General features: G+C 46.4%; 1 protein-coding gene across 1 annotated transcript in view; it reads left to right on the forward strand.

The window, feature by feature from the left end:
• The window catches only part of LOC138259754 (sodium/potassium/calcium exchanger 4-like), a 505,351-nt gene that overhangs the window by 437,919 nt on the left and 51,724 nt on the right, over positions 1-15,708 (forward strand). The gene's annotated exons all lie outside the window — the stretch shown is intronic.

Here is a 15,708-nt window from a genome sequence, read left to right on the forward strand (position 1 = left end):
TTGAAGTCGAGAAAAGCAAAAATGTGCGCAGCCACCAATATGAAATGGCCAGATGCATTACCTTTAGTGCTGATGTCAATGAGAAACACACCTGATAAGAAGACAGGACTGTCACCCCATGAGATTCTCATGGGTAGAGCTATGAGGCTGCCCGCAGTACCCGCAAATGCTCTATTGAATATCATGGATGATATAGTGTTGGACTCCTGCAAAGGTTTGGCTGATGTGGTTCACTCTTTTTCCCACCAGGTGGAAGCCAGCACATTGCCACGATCAGTGATCCAGGTCACACCCTGCAAACCGGTGACTGGGTGGTTGTCAAGAAGCACGTGAGAAAGTCGTGTTTGGACCCACGCTGGAAGGGGCCATATCAAGTAATACTGACAACAACCACTGCTGTGAAATGTGCAGGCGTTCCAAACTGGATACATGCCAGTCACACAAAGAAGGTAATGTGTCCAACTGATGAGGAACTTGAAGTTTCCGACTCAGCAAGTCCAGATAAGGAAGTCTCAGGTTCAGAAAATAGCCAAGGGGGAACTGAGACTGCAGGAGAGCCCACTGAGAACAGCCTAGTCCCTCAAACAGTAAACGAGTTCGAGAGAGGTGACAGTGAGCCTATCTCAATAGAAGCAGCAGGAGAACTAAATCAAGGAGAGGTTCTCCCAGAAGTAGATGGATATGGGTTAGAGCTTGAACCTGTTACAGACCCAGAAGAAGAAGAAGAAGGGGAAATAGTGGAGAGAGGTCAAAGCACACCGGCATCCCCTGAGCCAGTTGCAGGTCCGTCAAGAGAAAACATCATAGCACAAGGGGAGGGTGCTGTTCAGTGTCCTGAAAAGACAAGCAGGAATAAGACGCATAAAGGTGATAACCGGCCAGAGAAGCAGGCTGCGAAAGAAAGGGTCGTACCAGGTGAAACAATAAGAGAAGAAATTGATACATCCCGGGTAGAGGATCTAAGTGAAGGAGAATTGCAAAGTGAACTCAGGTTGAAAAGGAAAAGAACTGCAAATAGAAGGTACGCAGGTCCTGAATGGGCATATGCAATGACATCTGAATGGCAACAAGAATTCTTACCGTTCTGTTTTGATCGAGAAGTACCAGGCCAATACTACGGTACCTGAAACCATTCAAAGAGAGCGACTGGGTTCAAAACTAAAATTGAAATTTAAACCTGATTTGACAAAAGGGTCCTGGAGTGAGTGAAACTCTATAAAAACACGCAGAGAAAGAGGTAGACTTTACATCAAGAAAAAAAAAAGAGAGCTTTTATATTGTGCTCAAGTTGATTGTTTGCTTTGAGTTATTTTGCTATCTGATTCTTTTCAGACCATGGCTTATAATAGAGGTAGTAACAAAAAGGGTAAGGTGTGTGATTGGTTAAGCCTTATATTAGGTATTGTGTATGCAATAATAATTGTAGGTGTGATTGTGGGAATGCCGTGGTTAGATAAGAAAGCGACTAACTTGTCGAGCTACTGTAAGAAATGTGTCCCTTCCCACTGCTCGTACGTAAAACCACAAAGCCACCCCCCAGTGCTCCTCAGAGGTCCCATGGGCCCTTAGTGCAACTTCATAGGCAGCCAGCCACTTGTCAATGTCATCTCCTACCACAAAACTTGGCACCACATTCTTGGGTATACAAACCTTTTTCTCCCCAACAGGTCCTGCATGTATGCCGTCACCATCACTGCTGGACTCAGACTGTCTCGCCTTGATCTCCAGCTCCTTGAGACTCAGTTCATGAGCCAACAAAAGTTTTTTCTCAGCCAAGGCTTTCTCAGCTTCAATCTGTTTGGCTGCTCTTTCAGCCTCAGCTTGTTTGGCTTTGCTCTCTGCTCTCCTTTCCTCCTGTTGAGCCTCAACTTTTAGCATTGCCATCTGCAATTGAAACTCTCTCTCCTCTCTCCTTTCCTCTGCGTTCAAGCCTTGATCAGAGACACTGCTCCCTGGTTTGGCAGGTGGCACAATTGCAGGGGTAACATCATCCATTGATGGCGAAAAATCCTCAGGGAGCCATCTTCTGGCACCTCCTCCTCAGAATCCTCCTCTGAATGGGCTTCTGCCCATGCCCTCAGCACAATTTGAAATTCCTCCTTTCTGGAGGCACCTTGGGTGGGTACTCCCATATCCCTGCAGAACCCTTTCAGCTGTTTGACAGTATATTTCTCCAAAAGGGCCAGGTCAAAATCTCCTGCTTGAGATCTAGCCTGAGACATGTTGAGTGAGGATTTTGGTAAAACAAATTGACAGGAAAAACAAAATTGCAGAAAAAGATAAAAAATCAAGTTGATCTTCAACTGTGGGTAGGTGGTGAGATACTTAGCTACTGTGTGTCACTGCACAAATACAAGTCCTATCCTCACCGCTGGTCATCAATGTTAGAAATGGGGTCTTTGGTTGGCAGTCAGGTTACCTCTGTCCAAGCAAGGACCCTCACTCTAGTCAGGCTAAGTCACCCACAATCCAAATTATCTTGTGCCCACCCTCTGGTAGCTTGGCACTGAGCAGTCAGGCTTAACTTAGAAGGCAATGTGTAAAGTATCTGTGCAATAAATCATACAATACCACCATATAGCACCACAAAAATACACCACAGTGTTTAGAAAAATATATCATATTTATCTGGATAAATGCAGGTGAAAACGATCAAAGATGCAATAAGTAAATGTAGAGATATCACTGAAAAGTGATATAAAGGTGGTCATTCTGACCCTGGCGGTCTTTGACCGCCAGGGCGGAGGACCGCGGGAGCACCGCCGACAGGCCGGCGGTGCTCCAATGGGGATTCCGACCGCGGCGGTAAAGCCGCGGTCGGACCGGCACCACTGGCGGGGTCCCGCCAGTGTACCGCGGCCCCATTGAATCCTCCGCGGCGGCGCAGCTTGCTGCACCGCCGCGGGGATTCCGACCCCCCCTACCGCCATCCAGATCCCGGCGGTCGGACCGCCGAGATCCGGATGGCGGTAGGGGGGGTCGCGGGGCCCCTGGGGGCCCCTGCAGTGCCCATGCCACTGGCATGGGCATTGCAGGGGCCCCCGTAAGAGGGCCCCTACATGTATTTCACTGTCTGCTGCGCAGACAGTGAAATACGCGACGGGTGCAACTGCACCCGTCGCACAGCTTCCACTCCGCCGGCTCGATTCCGAGCCGGCTTCATCGTGGAAGCCTCTTTCCCGCTGGGCTGGCTGGCGGTCTGAAGGCGACCGCCCGCCAGCCCAGCGGGAAAGTCAGAATTACCGCCGCGGTCTTTCGACCGCGGAACGGTAACCTGACGGCGGGACTTTGGCGGGCGGCCTCCGCCGCCCGCCAAGGTCAGAATGAGGGCCAAAGTGTCTTAGTCTTATAAAAGCAAACAAAGTCTCTTTCAAGTACAAAGTACCTGGTTTGCGTGAAAAATCTCCGCAAAAGGCTGCAGAGGTGGAGAAGCGTGGAATCAAAGGGGTGATGCGTTGTTTAGTTTCTATGCAGGGACGGAGGGGGCTTCGATTTCCGGCGCTCGGTCGTGGATCCTCTTCGGGTTGTGGGGTTTTCAGACGCCCCGGGTACGGTGCGGGGATTTCCTGCACTGGCAGGACGAAGTCACAGGAGCTGCATCGATCCGGTAGGCGTTGCATTGAATTTTCTACCGCACGACAGGCGCTGCGTCGATTCCTCTCTGGAAGTCGGGCTGCGTTGTTCCGGCTCGGCTATGCGTCAATCCTATGGGACGTGGTCGAATTTCCGGTCGCTACGCTGGCGTTGCATCGATTTTCTCGTTGCGAAGTTAGGCTGCGTCGTCCCAGTTCGGCGTGCAGTGAAATTTTCACCGCAGTGCAGGCTGTGCGTCGTTTCTGGCAGGCTGTGCGTCGAATTTCGCCACACAAGGAGCCCTTCTTGAAGAGATTAAGGGGGTCATTCTGACCCTGGCGGTCATCGACCGCCAGGGTCAACGACCACGGAAGCACCGCCAACAGGCTGGCGGTGCTTCCTGGGCCATTCTGACTGCAGTGGTAAAGCCGCGGTCAGAAAAGGGGAACCGGCGGTTTCCCGCCGGTTTACCCCTGGCCCAGGGAATCTGGGGATTCTGACCCCCTTCCCGCCACCCTGTTCCTGGCGGTTTTTACCGCCAGGAACAGGATGGCGGGAACGGGTGTCGTGGGGGCCCCTGCACTGCCCATGCCACTGGCATGGGCAGTGCAGGGGCCCCCTAACAGGGCCCCACAAAGATTTTCACTGTCTGCCATGCAGACAGTCAAAATCGCGACGGGTGCCACTGCACCCGTCGCTCCCCTACAACTCCGCCGGCTCCATTCGGAGCCGGCTTCATTGTTGCAGGGGGTTTCCCGCTGGGCCGGCGGGCGGCCTTTTGGCGGTCGCCCGCCGGCCCAGCGGGAAAGCCAGAATGGCCGCCGCGGTCTTTTGACCGCGGTGCAGTCATTCGGCGGTTCCCGCCAGGGTCAGAATGACCCTCTAAGTCTTTTTGGTCCTGAGACTTCAGGGAACAGGAGGCAAGCTCTATCCAAGCCCTTGGAGAGCACTTCTTCACCTCAGCGAGAGAGTAGCAAGGCAGCAGGGCAACAGCAAGGCAGCAGTCCTTCACAGAAAGAAGTCAGGTGAGTCCTTTGGGCAGCCAGGCAGTTCTTCTCGGCAGGATGCAGGTTCTGGTTACAAGTTTCTTCTCCAGGAAGTGTCTGAGTTGGTAGGGGCAGAGGCCCTGTTTATATACCCAAATGTGCCTTTGAAGTGGGGGAGACTTCAAAGAGTGTCTTAGAAGTGAACCAGGTCCCCATTCAGTTTAATCCTGCCTGCCAGGGTCCCAGTAGGGGGTGTGGCAGTCCTTTGTGTGGGGGGCAGGCCCTCTACCCTCCCAGCCCAGGAAGACCCATTCAAAATGCAGATGTATACAAGTGAGGCTGAATATCTTGTGTTTGGGGTGTGTCTGAGTGAATGCACAAGGAGCTGTCAACTAAACCCAGCCATTCGTGGATTGTAAGGCACAGAAAGACTTAAGTGCAGAGAAATGCTCAGTTTCTAAAAGTGGCATTTCTAAAAAAGTAATATTAAATCCAACTTTACCCGTCAGCAGGATTTTGTATCACTGTTCTGACCATACTAAATGCAATAGTACTCCATTCTCCATTCCTACTCCATTCAGATCAGCAGCTACCACTCAAGCACTATGTTAGGGCAGCCCCAATGTTAGCCTATGAAGGGAGCAGGCCTCACAGCAGTGTAAAAACGAATTTAGGAGTTTTACACTACCAGGACATGTAAACTACATAGGTACATGCCCTGCCTTTTGCCTACACAGCACCCTGCCCTATGGGTTACCTAGGGCATATCTTAGGGGTGTCTTATGTGTAGAAAAAGGGGAATTTTAGGCTTGGCAAGTACTTTTAAATGCCAAGTCCAATTGGCAGTGAAACTGCACACACAGGTCTTGCAATGGCAGGCCTGAGACAAGGTTCAGGGGCTACTTAAGTGGATGGCACTATCAGTGCTGCAGGCCCACTAGTAGCATTTGATCTACATGCCCTGGGCACACACATAGTGCGCTCTACTATGGACTTATAAGTAAATTAAATAGTCAGATTGGGTATGATCCAATGTTACCCTGTCTAAAGGGAGAGGGCATATGCCCTTTAGCACTGGTTATCAGTGGTAAAGTGCGCAGAGTCTTAAAACCAGCAACAACAGTATCTAAAAAGTGGAGGGAGGAAAGCAAAAAGTTAGGGGTGACCACCCTAAGACTGTCAGGTATAACAATAACCCAGGAACTAACACTGCTGACAACCTTGTAAATTTGCAACACGTTACATGTGTAACAATAACTAGTCGTGAATCCTTAACAGCTTAGGCAAAATAATGAGCTCAGGCGTATTTCAGCTGTTGACACAATGGGCTTTCAATTCTCAGTTTGGGAACTTCTTGATAGGCTGAGTGGTAGACCTAGCATTATGTTAGCATTATGTTAGCATTATGTTACAGACAACACCCCTGATTACTTGAACAGCAGTTTGTAATGTTCAGGCACAATATATGTATCATTTGCCTATTAAAGGGACCGGTTTGTTGACTGCGTGAGAAATGCTTTCTAGGCAAGGGCTGCCACCACGGACCAACGGTGGCGATTGGTTCAAACAGCCCCGAAAATGAACTGTACAAAAACAAAATTTCAGGCTGTTTCAAAACTTTTTGCATAACATGGGAAAATACTTGACATTGATGTCTCCCACTGAAGGGCTGAAGGGCTGAAAGACGGATGTCTAGGACTTCTTGCCCCAGAATGCACTGCTTCAGTAACTCACCAAAGGGGGTCGAATATGGGGGCAAAACTTTGTAATAACACAAGTGATTAACAGGGCACCTTATCCTCAAATGCTTAATTTTCCCAGGTAAATGTAAAATACCAATATTATCCATGGACTGCTTGTGACTGCTGACAGCCATTAGTTCTGCAGTGCAGTGCATGGGTAAGACTACTAAAGAGGTCTGCTAGGGGGCAATACTTATTTAAAAGCAAGTTAGTGGCCGTTCTCAGCTGATACAAATATTTGTCAGCTTTCTCCTGTGAACAAGGTCGTGAGGACCTAAACGCGTCATGACTGCCAAAGGTTATTTAAAGATTAAAGAATTGCCAGATGCTGTCAACAGAAATAAACTGGATTCACTGCAACTTTGTGAGTGTGACTCGCTCTTCTTGAAAGGAGGATGTCTGGAAGATATATATATATATGTTCGATGGCATGTGTAGCTGCAGATACACATGCTGTGCATATCTCGCCATCTAGGGTTGGGCTCGGAGTGTTACAAGTTGTGTTTCTTCAAAGAAGTCTTTTTTTGAGTCACAGGATCGAGTGACTCCTCCTCTCGGTGATAGTGCGCATGGGCATCGACTCCTTTGTTAGATTGTTTTCTTTCCGCTGTCGGGTTCGGATGTGTTCCGTCTCGCTCCTCGACTTTCGATTCGGAAACTCCATATTCTCTAAAACTTTTCTCATACCATCGGTATTGTTTCGAACGCGGTTTCTTATACACTCGATCCGATAGTGCAGTCGGGATCAAGGAAATGCCCTTTTGGGCACTCGTGCCCTCCTTGGGCCTGTTCGGGCATACTGCGTTATAGCCTGATGGATTAGACTCCATTCGATTCTGTCCTCGGTGCCACGCAAAATATCCTTATACCGACCAGCACTTGGTCTGTGATCTCTGTCTTTCTCTGGAACATTGAGAAGAAAGCTGTGAGGCGTGTCAGTCTTTTCGATCAAGGAAAACATTGCGCGATCGAAGGGCACGAAGACTGGAGATGGCGTACAAGCACACAGAGTCCACCACCGACACCCTTGAAGAGGAGCAGGCACAAACAGCAGTTTCAATCCCAGACTCCGAATCCGAGCAGGGTTTAGATGCAACAGCCAGCCAATAGCAGCGGCGCAGTACACCTGCCCCAACACCAGTTTTTAAAAGATCAGACAAGGCCTTGGGTGCATCACTGCTGTCAAGCCATGGTTGCATCCGAAAAAGGCTGAAACACTCCATCAACTGGTTACCACGCCTGTTTCCATGTTGGGGTCAAGCCGAAAATTGCAAGCCTCAACCTCTGAACTGAACCAGTGCCCAACATCATCTGATCTGAAAGGAGTATGATCTGCTTTGGAGCCGAAACCTCGGCCAACAGCTTCAGACCCGAAAGATCTCGGTCCAACTTCGTAACCGAAAACATCATCTTATACAGAGGAGACAGGGCTTTTAGCTTGGATGAGGCATGTGCCCAAAACATTGACTGAACATTCCTCTAAGGGCACAAAACATACCTCTGAACATCAAATGGAGATATTGGACATTCAACCTATTTTAGAGGTTCTGGAGGGCAAGCAGAGAAGAATCCAAATCCAGAAAGAGACTGGAAAAATTATTTCTTCTCCGCCTCCACAGACTAAATGAAAGTTTGCATTTCAGGTGACTCTTGATACTGCCCCACCACCGGCACAAATTTTCAAGCAGAAGGAAAAGCCGAAACCAGCTTTCTCTACCAAATTCACTGCAACTTTCTTTTTCATCACAACCTCTCACTCCACCACCATCACCTTCACCATCACGCTCTCACACTTCTTCACAAGAAGAACAAAAGGGTGATTCCAGTTACACTGTAGACCCATGGGACATGTATGATTTGGATCCTATACCATCTAATGATCCGGATCTCTACCCTACTAGACCATCCCCAACAGAGGATAGTACAGCTTATAACCAAGTAATATCCAGGGCAGCTTTACACCATGGAGTACACATGCATGCAGAACCTTTAGAAGAGGATTTCCTTCTTAATACACTATATTCAACTCATAAGCAATACAAGTGTTTACCAATGCTTCCTGGTATGATTAAGCCTGCAGAAGAAATATTTAAAGAACCAGTTAAAGCAAGGGTTCTAACACCGAGGAGTGACAAAAAATATAAACCTGCACCACAGACCCAATTTACATCAAACAAGAATTACCACCAGATTCTATTGTGGTCAGTGCAGCCAGGAAGTGTGCCAATAGTAAGTCTTCAGGGGATACCCCACCCCCTGACAAAGAAAACAGATAATTTGATGCTGCAGGGGAAAGGGTGGCAACACAAGCAGCTATCCAATGCCGTATTGCCAATTCCCAGGCCCTGTTAACAAGATATGACAGGCACATTGGGATGAGATGCAAGAATTCTTGCAATATCTACCCAAGGAACACCAAAAGCGGGTGCAGAAAATTGGGGAAAAGGGTCAGGCCATAACAAATAATCAGATTAGGTCTGCTCTAGATGAAGCTGACACTTCAGCTAGAGGAAATAATACCAGCATCACAATTAGACGACATGCATGTTTGAGGTCCTCAGGCTTTAAACCGGTGATACAACAGGAGGTCCTTAATATGCTGTATAACAAACAGCAACCGGACCAGAGGTGGACACAACCATAGAGAACCTCAAAAAAGACTCTGACACAGCAAAAGCCATGGCAGCCCTTTATACCACACCATTTTGGGGTTCCTTTCAGAAACCGCAATTTAGGGGCGGCTTGAAAACCCAGACTGCAGAGGCTTCTACCTCCCATCCAAAGCAAGGACAGCAGCACTACCCAAGGGGGTCATTTAGTGGCTCTTACAGAGGAGAACATTTCAGGGCAAGAGGAAAATTTGCAGCCTCAAAGGGTACTTCCACATCCACTAAATAATGACTTCCCAAACATCCCACAATCCCATACGTCTCCTGTGGGAGGAAGACTACAACAATTCCATTCTCTCTGGCAAAACATCCCACAGATCAATGGGTTCTCTCAATTATCTGCAATGGTTATTGCATAGAGCTCAACTCCACTCCACCAAATATTGCACCTCGTTCTCACAGACTCGCTCCAGAACACACTATTCTACTAAAACAAGAGGTACAGGGGCATATTTATACTCCGTTTGCGCCGGAATTGCGTCGTTTTTTTTTACGCAATTCTGACGCAAAACTAACTCCATATTTATACTTTGGCGTTAGACGCGTCTAGCGCCAAAGTCCATGGAGTTAGCGTCATTTTTTTGCGTGGACACCTACTTTGCGTTAATTATATGCAAGGTAGGCGTTCCCGTCTAAAAAATCGACTCTGAGGCATGTGCGTCGGATTTATACTCCCGGGCAAAATTCACGCCCGGGAGTGGGCGGGTCAAAAAAAATGAGGTACGGCCGCTTTTGCGCCATTTTTTAGCACCTGCAAAAGGCAGGTGTTAAGGGACCTGTGGGCTCTGAAGGAGCCCAGAGGTGCCTTCCCATGCCCCCAGGGACCCCCCCTGTCACCCTTGCCCACCCCAGGAGGACACCCAAGGCTGGAGGGACCCATTCCAGGGACATTAAGGTAAGTTCAGGTAAGTGTTTTTTTTTTTTTTTGTGGCATAGGGGGGCCTGATTTGTGCCCCCCTACATGCCACTATGCCCAATGACCATGCCCAGGGGACAGAAGTCCCCTGGGCATGGCCATTGGGCAAGGGGGCATGACTCCTGTCTTTGCTAAGACAGGAGTCATTTCTATGGGGGTTGGGAGTGAAAAAAAATGGCGCAAATCGGGTTGAGGCGAAAAAATTGCCTCAACCTGACTTGCCCCATTTCTTGACACCCAAGCCCCATATCCCCCTACGCCGGCGCTGCCTGGTGTACGTCGTTTTTTTTAACGCACGACGGCGGCTAACGCCGGCTAACGTCATTCAATAAGTACGGCGCCCGCATGGCGCTTCAGAATGGCGTTAGCCGGCGCTAATTTTTTTGACGCAAAACTGCGTTAGCGCAGTTTTGCGTCAAAATCTCTATTACTCAAGGAGACAATAGAAATAGTTCCCATCTCACCGCAAGGAGGAGGAGTATACTCCCCATACTTCCTTATACCAAAGAAGGATGATACTCTCAGACCAATTCTTGATCTCACACCTCTAAATCTATATATCCTGTCAGAACATTTTCACATGGTCACTCTACAGGATGTCATTCCACTACTACAAAAACAAGATTACATGACAGCGTTAGATCTAAAAGACGCTTACTTCCACATTCCCGTACATCCAGTTCACCACAAGTTTTTAAGGTTTGTAATTTCAGGCAAGCACTACCAATTCAAGGTACTACCCTTTGGAGTAACAACAGCACCAAGAGTGTTCACAAAATGTCTAGCTGTAGTAGCGACATACCTCAGAAGACAGCACATACATGTCTTCCCTTAACTAGACGATTGGTTAATAAAACCCAGCACCATTCTAAAATGCCAACAACACACAAAATACGCAATAGAAACCCTACACACATTAGGGTTCACAATCAATTACCAGAAATCTCATCTTCAGCCAGCACAAATTCAACCTTATCTATGCGCAATTCTGAATACTCAATCAGCATTAGCCTACCCGAATCCACAACGGATACAAGCCTTTCACTACCTCATATCACAAATCCAGGTCAATCAAACTTACACAGTAAGATTTGTCATGAAACTATTGAGAATGATGGCATCATGCATAACGATAGTACCAAATGCACAGCTAAACATGAGACCACAGCAACAGTGTCTCTCGCAGCAATGGTCTCAGACACAGGGTTGGCCACAGGATCTAGTGTTGTTAGACCACCAAACTTACAAATCTCTGCAATGGTGGAATCACAACAACTTAACAAAGGGGTGCCATTTCAAGACCCTGTGCCACAGACCATAATCACAACAGATGCATCAATGACAGGTTTGGGAACCCATCTCAACTACCTAACGATAGAAGGGGAATGGGACTCAATCCCCAAAAATGTATCACATAAAACACTTGGAATTATTAACGGTGTTCTTAGCCATCAAGGCATTTCAACCACAGATCATACATAAATAGTTTTAATAAGAACAGACAACATGACAACAATGTATTATTTGAAAAAAGAGGGGGGGGCACACTCATCCCAAATGTCCTTTCTAGCTCAAACAATATGGAAATGGCAAGTCACAATCATATTCACCTGCTAGTGGAATAGATCCCAGGGATAGACAACCAGCTAGCGGACTTCTAAGCAGGACGGAGCAAGAAATACACGAATGGGAGATTCACCCACAAGTAATTCAATATTACTTTCAAATGTGGGGAACACCAAACATAGACCTTTTCGCAACAAGCGAAAACGCAAAATGCCAATACTTCGCATCCAGATACCCACACCCTCAGTCCAAGGGCAATGTTCTATGGATCAACCGGTCAGGGATATATGCTTACACTTTTCCCCCTCCCCCATTTCTGGGCAACAAAATGCATCACACTTCCCTCACCATGATACTCATAACTCCCACATGGGCACGCCAACACTGGTACACAATACTGCTGGATCTGTCAGTAGTACCACATCACAAGCTTCCAAACAGACCAGACCTGTTAACTCAGAACAGCGGTCAAATCAGGCATCCCAACCCCAGTGTGCTCAACTTGGCAATTTGGCTCCTGAGGTCATAGAATTTGGATACCTACAGCTTCCATTAGAATGTATGGACATTATAAAACAAGCATGTAAACCAACAACCAGACAGTGCTATGGAAATAAATGGAAACGGTTTGTATACTACTGTCAACCTAAAAATATAGGTCCACTTAAAACATTGGTACAGGCTGTTGTGTGTTATTTGCTTTATTTACAGAAAGCAAATCTTGCCTATTCCTCTATTAAAATTCATCTAACAGCAATATCAGCCTATCTACAGAACAAACAACGTACCTCTCTGTTTAGAGTTCCTGTCATAAAAGCATTTATGAAAGGGCTCAAACACATTATTCCACCTAGAGTGCCACCAGCTCCTGCATGGAATCTTAATATTATACTCACAAGACTTATGGGTCCCTTATTTGAACCCATGCACTCTTGCGCTTTTCAATTTCTAACATGGAAGGTTGCTGTCTTGGTAGCAATTACTTCCTTGAAAAGAGTAAGTGAAATTCAGGCATTTTCTCTAGAAGAACCTTTCTTCCAAGTACACAAACACAAAGTAGTACTTAGGGCAAATCCAAACGTGTTGCCTAAAGTGGTTTCACCTTTTCACATTAATCAGTCAGTGGAATTGCCAGTTGTTTCCACAGCCAGACTCTACTGCTGAAAGAGCTCTCAACACTCTTGATCTCAAAAGAGCTCTAATATATTATATGAACAGAACAAAGGACTTTAGGAAAACTAAACAACGTGTTGTCGCTTGTCAACAACCTCATTAAGGTAATCCCATTTCAAAACAAGGATTAGCAAAATGGATTGTAAAATGTATACAAACATGCTATCTCAAAGCAAAGGGCAGCTATTAATAACTCCAAAAGCACATTCCACTAGGAAAAAAGATGCCCTTATTGCATTTTTAGGCAATATACCAATGGCAGATATATGCAAAGCAGCCACATGGTCCACACCACATACATTCACCAAGCATTACTGGGTGGATGTGTTATCTAGACAAAAAGCCAATGTTGGTCAAGCGGTGCTAAAAACACTATTTCAAACTACTTAACTCCTACGGGCTAACCACCCCTTACTTGGGAGGAGAACTGCTTTTTAGTCTATGCACAGCATGTGTATCTGCAGCTACACATGCCATCGAACTGAAAATGTCACTTACCCAGTGTACATCTGTTCGTGGCATGTAGTGCTGCAGATTCACATGCACCCTCCCTCCTCCCCGGGAGCCTGTAGTCGCTGCAGTACTTATTTGTACATATGTATGTACATGTGCATGGACATCTTATTTACTTTTTATATCTGTATAGTTGTACATACACAATTCTTTACTGCTTACTTCACCCTCCTGCGGGAAAACAATCTAACAAAAGAGTCAATGCCCATGCGCACTATCACCGAGAGGAGGAGTCACTCGATCCTATGACTTGTAAAAAGACTTCTTCGAAGAAAAACAACTTGTAACACTCCGAGCCCAACACTAGATAGCGAGATATGCATAGCATGTGAATCTGCAGCACTACATGCGACGAAGAGATGTACACTGGGTAAGTGATATATATATATATCAAAACAAAAGATCACAATTCTGACACGGTGCACTCAGACTGCCAGTGCCAGTGGTAGGAGGACTGTTCCTCCTCGTTATGTAAATCCAAAAAAAAGGGGAAACCACTGCACTCCGTTTCACCGAATAGCCAATATTTTACTCCAAGCCAGCAACAAACAAGCAACGCGTTTCAATTCTAAAAAAGTCTTGTTCACGTTTGAAGAAGACTCTTTTGGAGCTGAAACACGTTTTTTTGTTGCTGGCTTGGAATAAATTATTGGCTATTCGATGAAACGGAGTGCAGTGGTTTCCCTTTTTGGGGGATTTTTATATATATATATATATATATTTTTTTTTTCACTAACATATCAATCCGATGTATAAAAACAACTGATTTGCTGCTATTAGACCTTAAAATAATCTGCTTGTTGTAGCTAGTATTTGTTTTCCAACATAAGAACATTTCCAAGTACACTTCCATTGTGGGAGATGTATCTGTGTCTTTGTGCATTCTGTGTTTCTAGTTGGCACATACAAGGTTAGCAGCTGCAACGGAATACAAGTTCTGGGTTCTGAGGCAGAATCTGAAGTACTGGAGTATGTTGGGAGCTCTCTTTCGGGACAGACTCCAAGGCCTTAGGCTTACTAGCTCATTTCTAGGGAACACTGTGCTGCAAAAGCCAACATACTTCCCAATTCCTCTCATATTCTTGTGGTGGGAAGGAAGTGCCCTCCAGAGAGGCTGCTTTGAGGTGAGTTATTACGGGTGGGGAGAATCTGAAATATTTAATTCGTATCTACCCGGCGTTATCAGGATTAAATACGAACTCTCCAAATAAGAACAATGGAAATATGCTTGAACACAGACTCTAATTTGTACATGTATATGTGTTGTTTAATTTCTAGTCCAGCCCTACAAAATGTTGGGAGGTTTGGCTGATATGAAAAGATATCATATTCTAAGGAAAATCTAAGATAGTATTTATTTACTGCTGTTTTTAATTGGACGTTTATTTTTATAGTTGGTCTCTTGCAGTGACTATCATTTTCAGTATATATATTGACAAGATCCGCAAGTCTACCTTTTTTTTAACATTGTTGAGATTCTGATTATGAAATTGAACACCTGTACCATTACAACAAACTCAAGTTGACGGTGTGTCTCTGTAAAGGAGGGTGACCTCATCACTACAAGTCAGTAGGGTCGCTGGCGCCAGTCTTGATCTTTTTACCCACAAACCGTTATTCTCAGGTGTGTTCGGCCAGCTAGTTATATGGAAGCAAAACACACAATGGACTAGGGGCCAGATGTAGGAACCGTTTTGCATGGCGCAAACTACGAAATTCGCAGTTTGCGCCATGCAAAACGGGCATCGCGATGCACATTCCCATTTTGCGAGTCGGTACCGACTCGCGAAATGGGAATGCGACTCCCAAAAAGGAAGGGGAACACCCCTTCCTATTTGCGAGTCGCACCGCGATGCAGAATTGCTTTGTGACCGCGAACGTGGTCACAAAGCAATTCGCAGTTAGCACCCATTTGAAGTGGGTGCTAACTCATTCGCAAAAGGGAAGGGGTCCCCTTGGGACCCCTTCCCTTTTGTGAATGTTGCCAAAAATATTTTTTCAGAGCAGGCCTACTCTGAAAAAACGAAAACAAATGGTTTCATTTTTTCCAGGGTATTGCAACTCGTTTTCCTTTAAGGAAAACGGGCTGCAATACAAAAAAAAGCTGCTTTATTAAAAAAGCAGTCACAGACATGGTGGTCTGCTGTCTCCAGCAGGTCATCATCCCTGTGAGTGCAGGGAATCGCAAGGGGGTCTCAAATTGCGACCCACCTCATTAATATTAATGAGGTGGGTCTTTGCGACCCCCTTGCGATTCGCAGATGGTGTCAGGGACACCATTCTGCATACGGTTTTGCGACTCGCAAATTGCGAGCCGCAAAACCATTTCTTTCTACATCTGGCCCCAGGTTACCACAAGAAATAATAGTCCTGGAAAGAGTCTCCACTGTGTCCTGATCACTGCTCTCTAGAGGTGTCTTTTCCTAGAGAGTCAAACCGTTACCAGCTGAAAGCACACTTTGTTTTGGGAGCCTCGCTGTACAGGTGTGATCAATTAATAGGATGAAGCAAGTAGCTCATGTAATGGAGGTACGTCCATGTAACCGAAACTGCGCCCAACAAACGCTGTA

This window comes from Pleurodeles waltl, chromosome 9 (genome assembly GCF_031143425.1).
Source record: "Pleurodeles waltl isolate 20211129_DDA chromosome 9, aPleWal1.hap1.20221129, whole genome shotgun sequence".
Lineage (NCBI taxonomy): Eukaryota > Metazoa > Chordata > Amphibia > Caudata > Salamandridae > Pleurodeles > Pleurodeles waltl.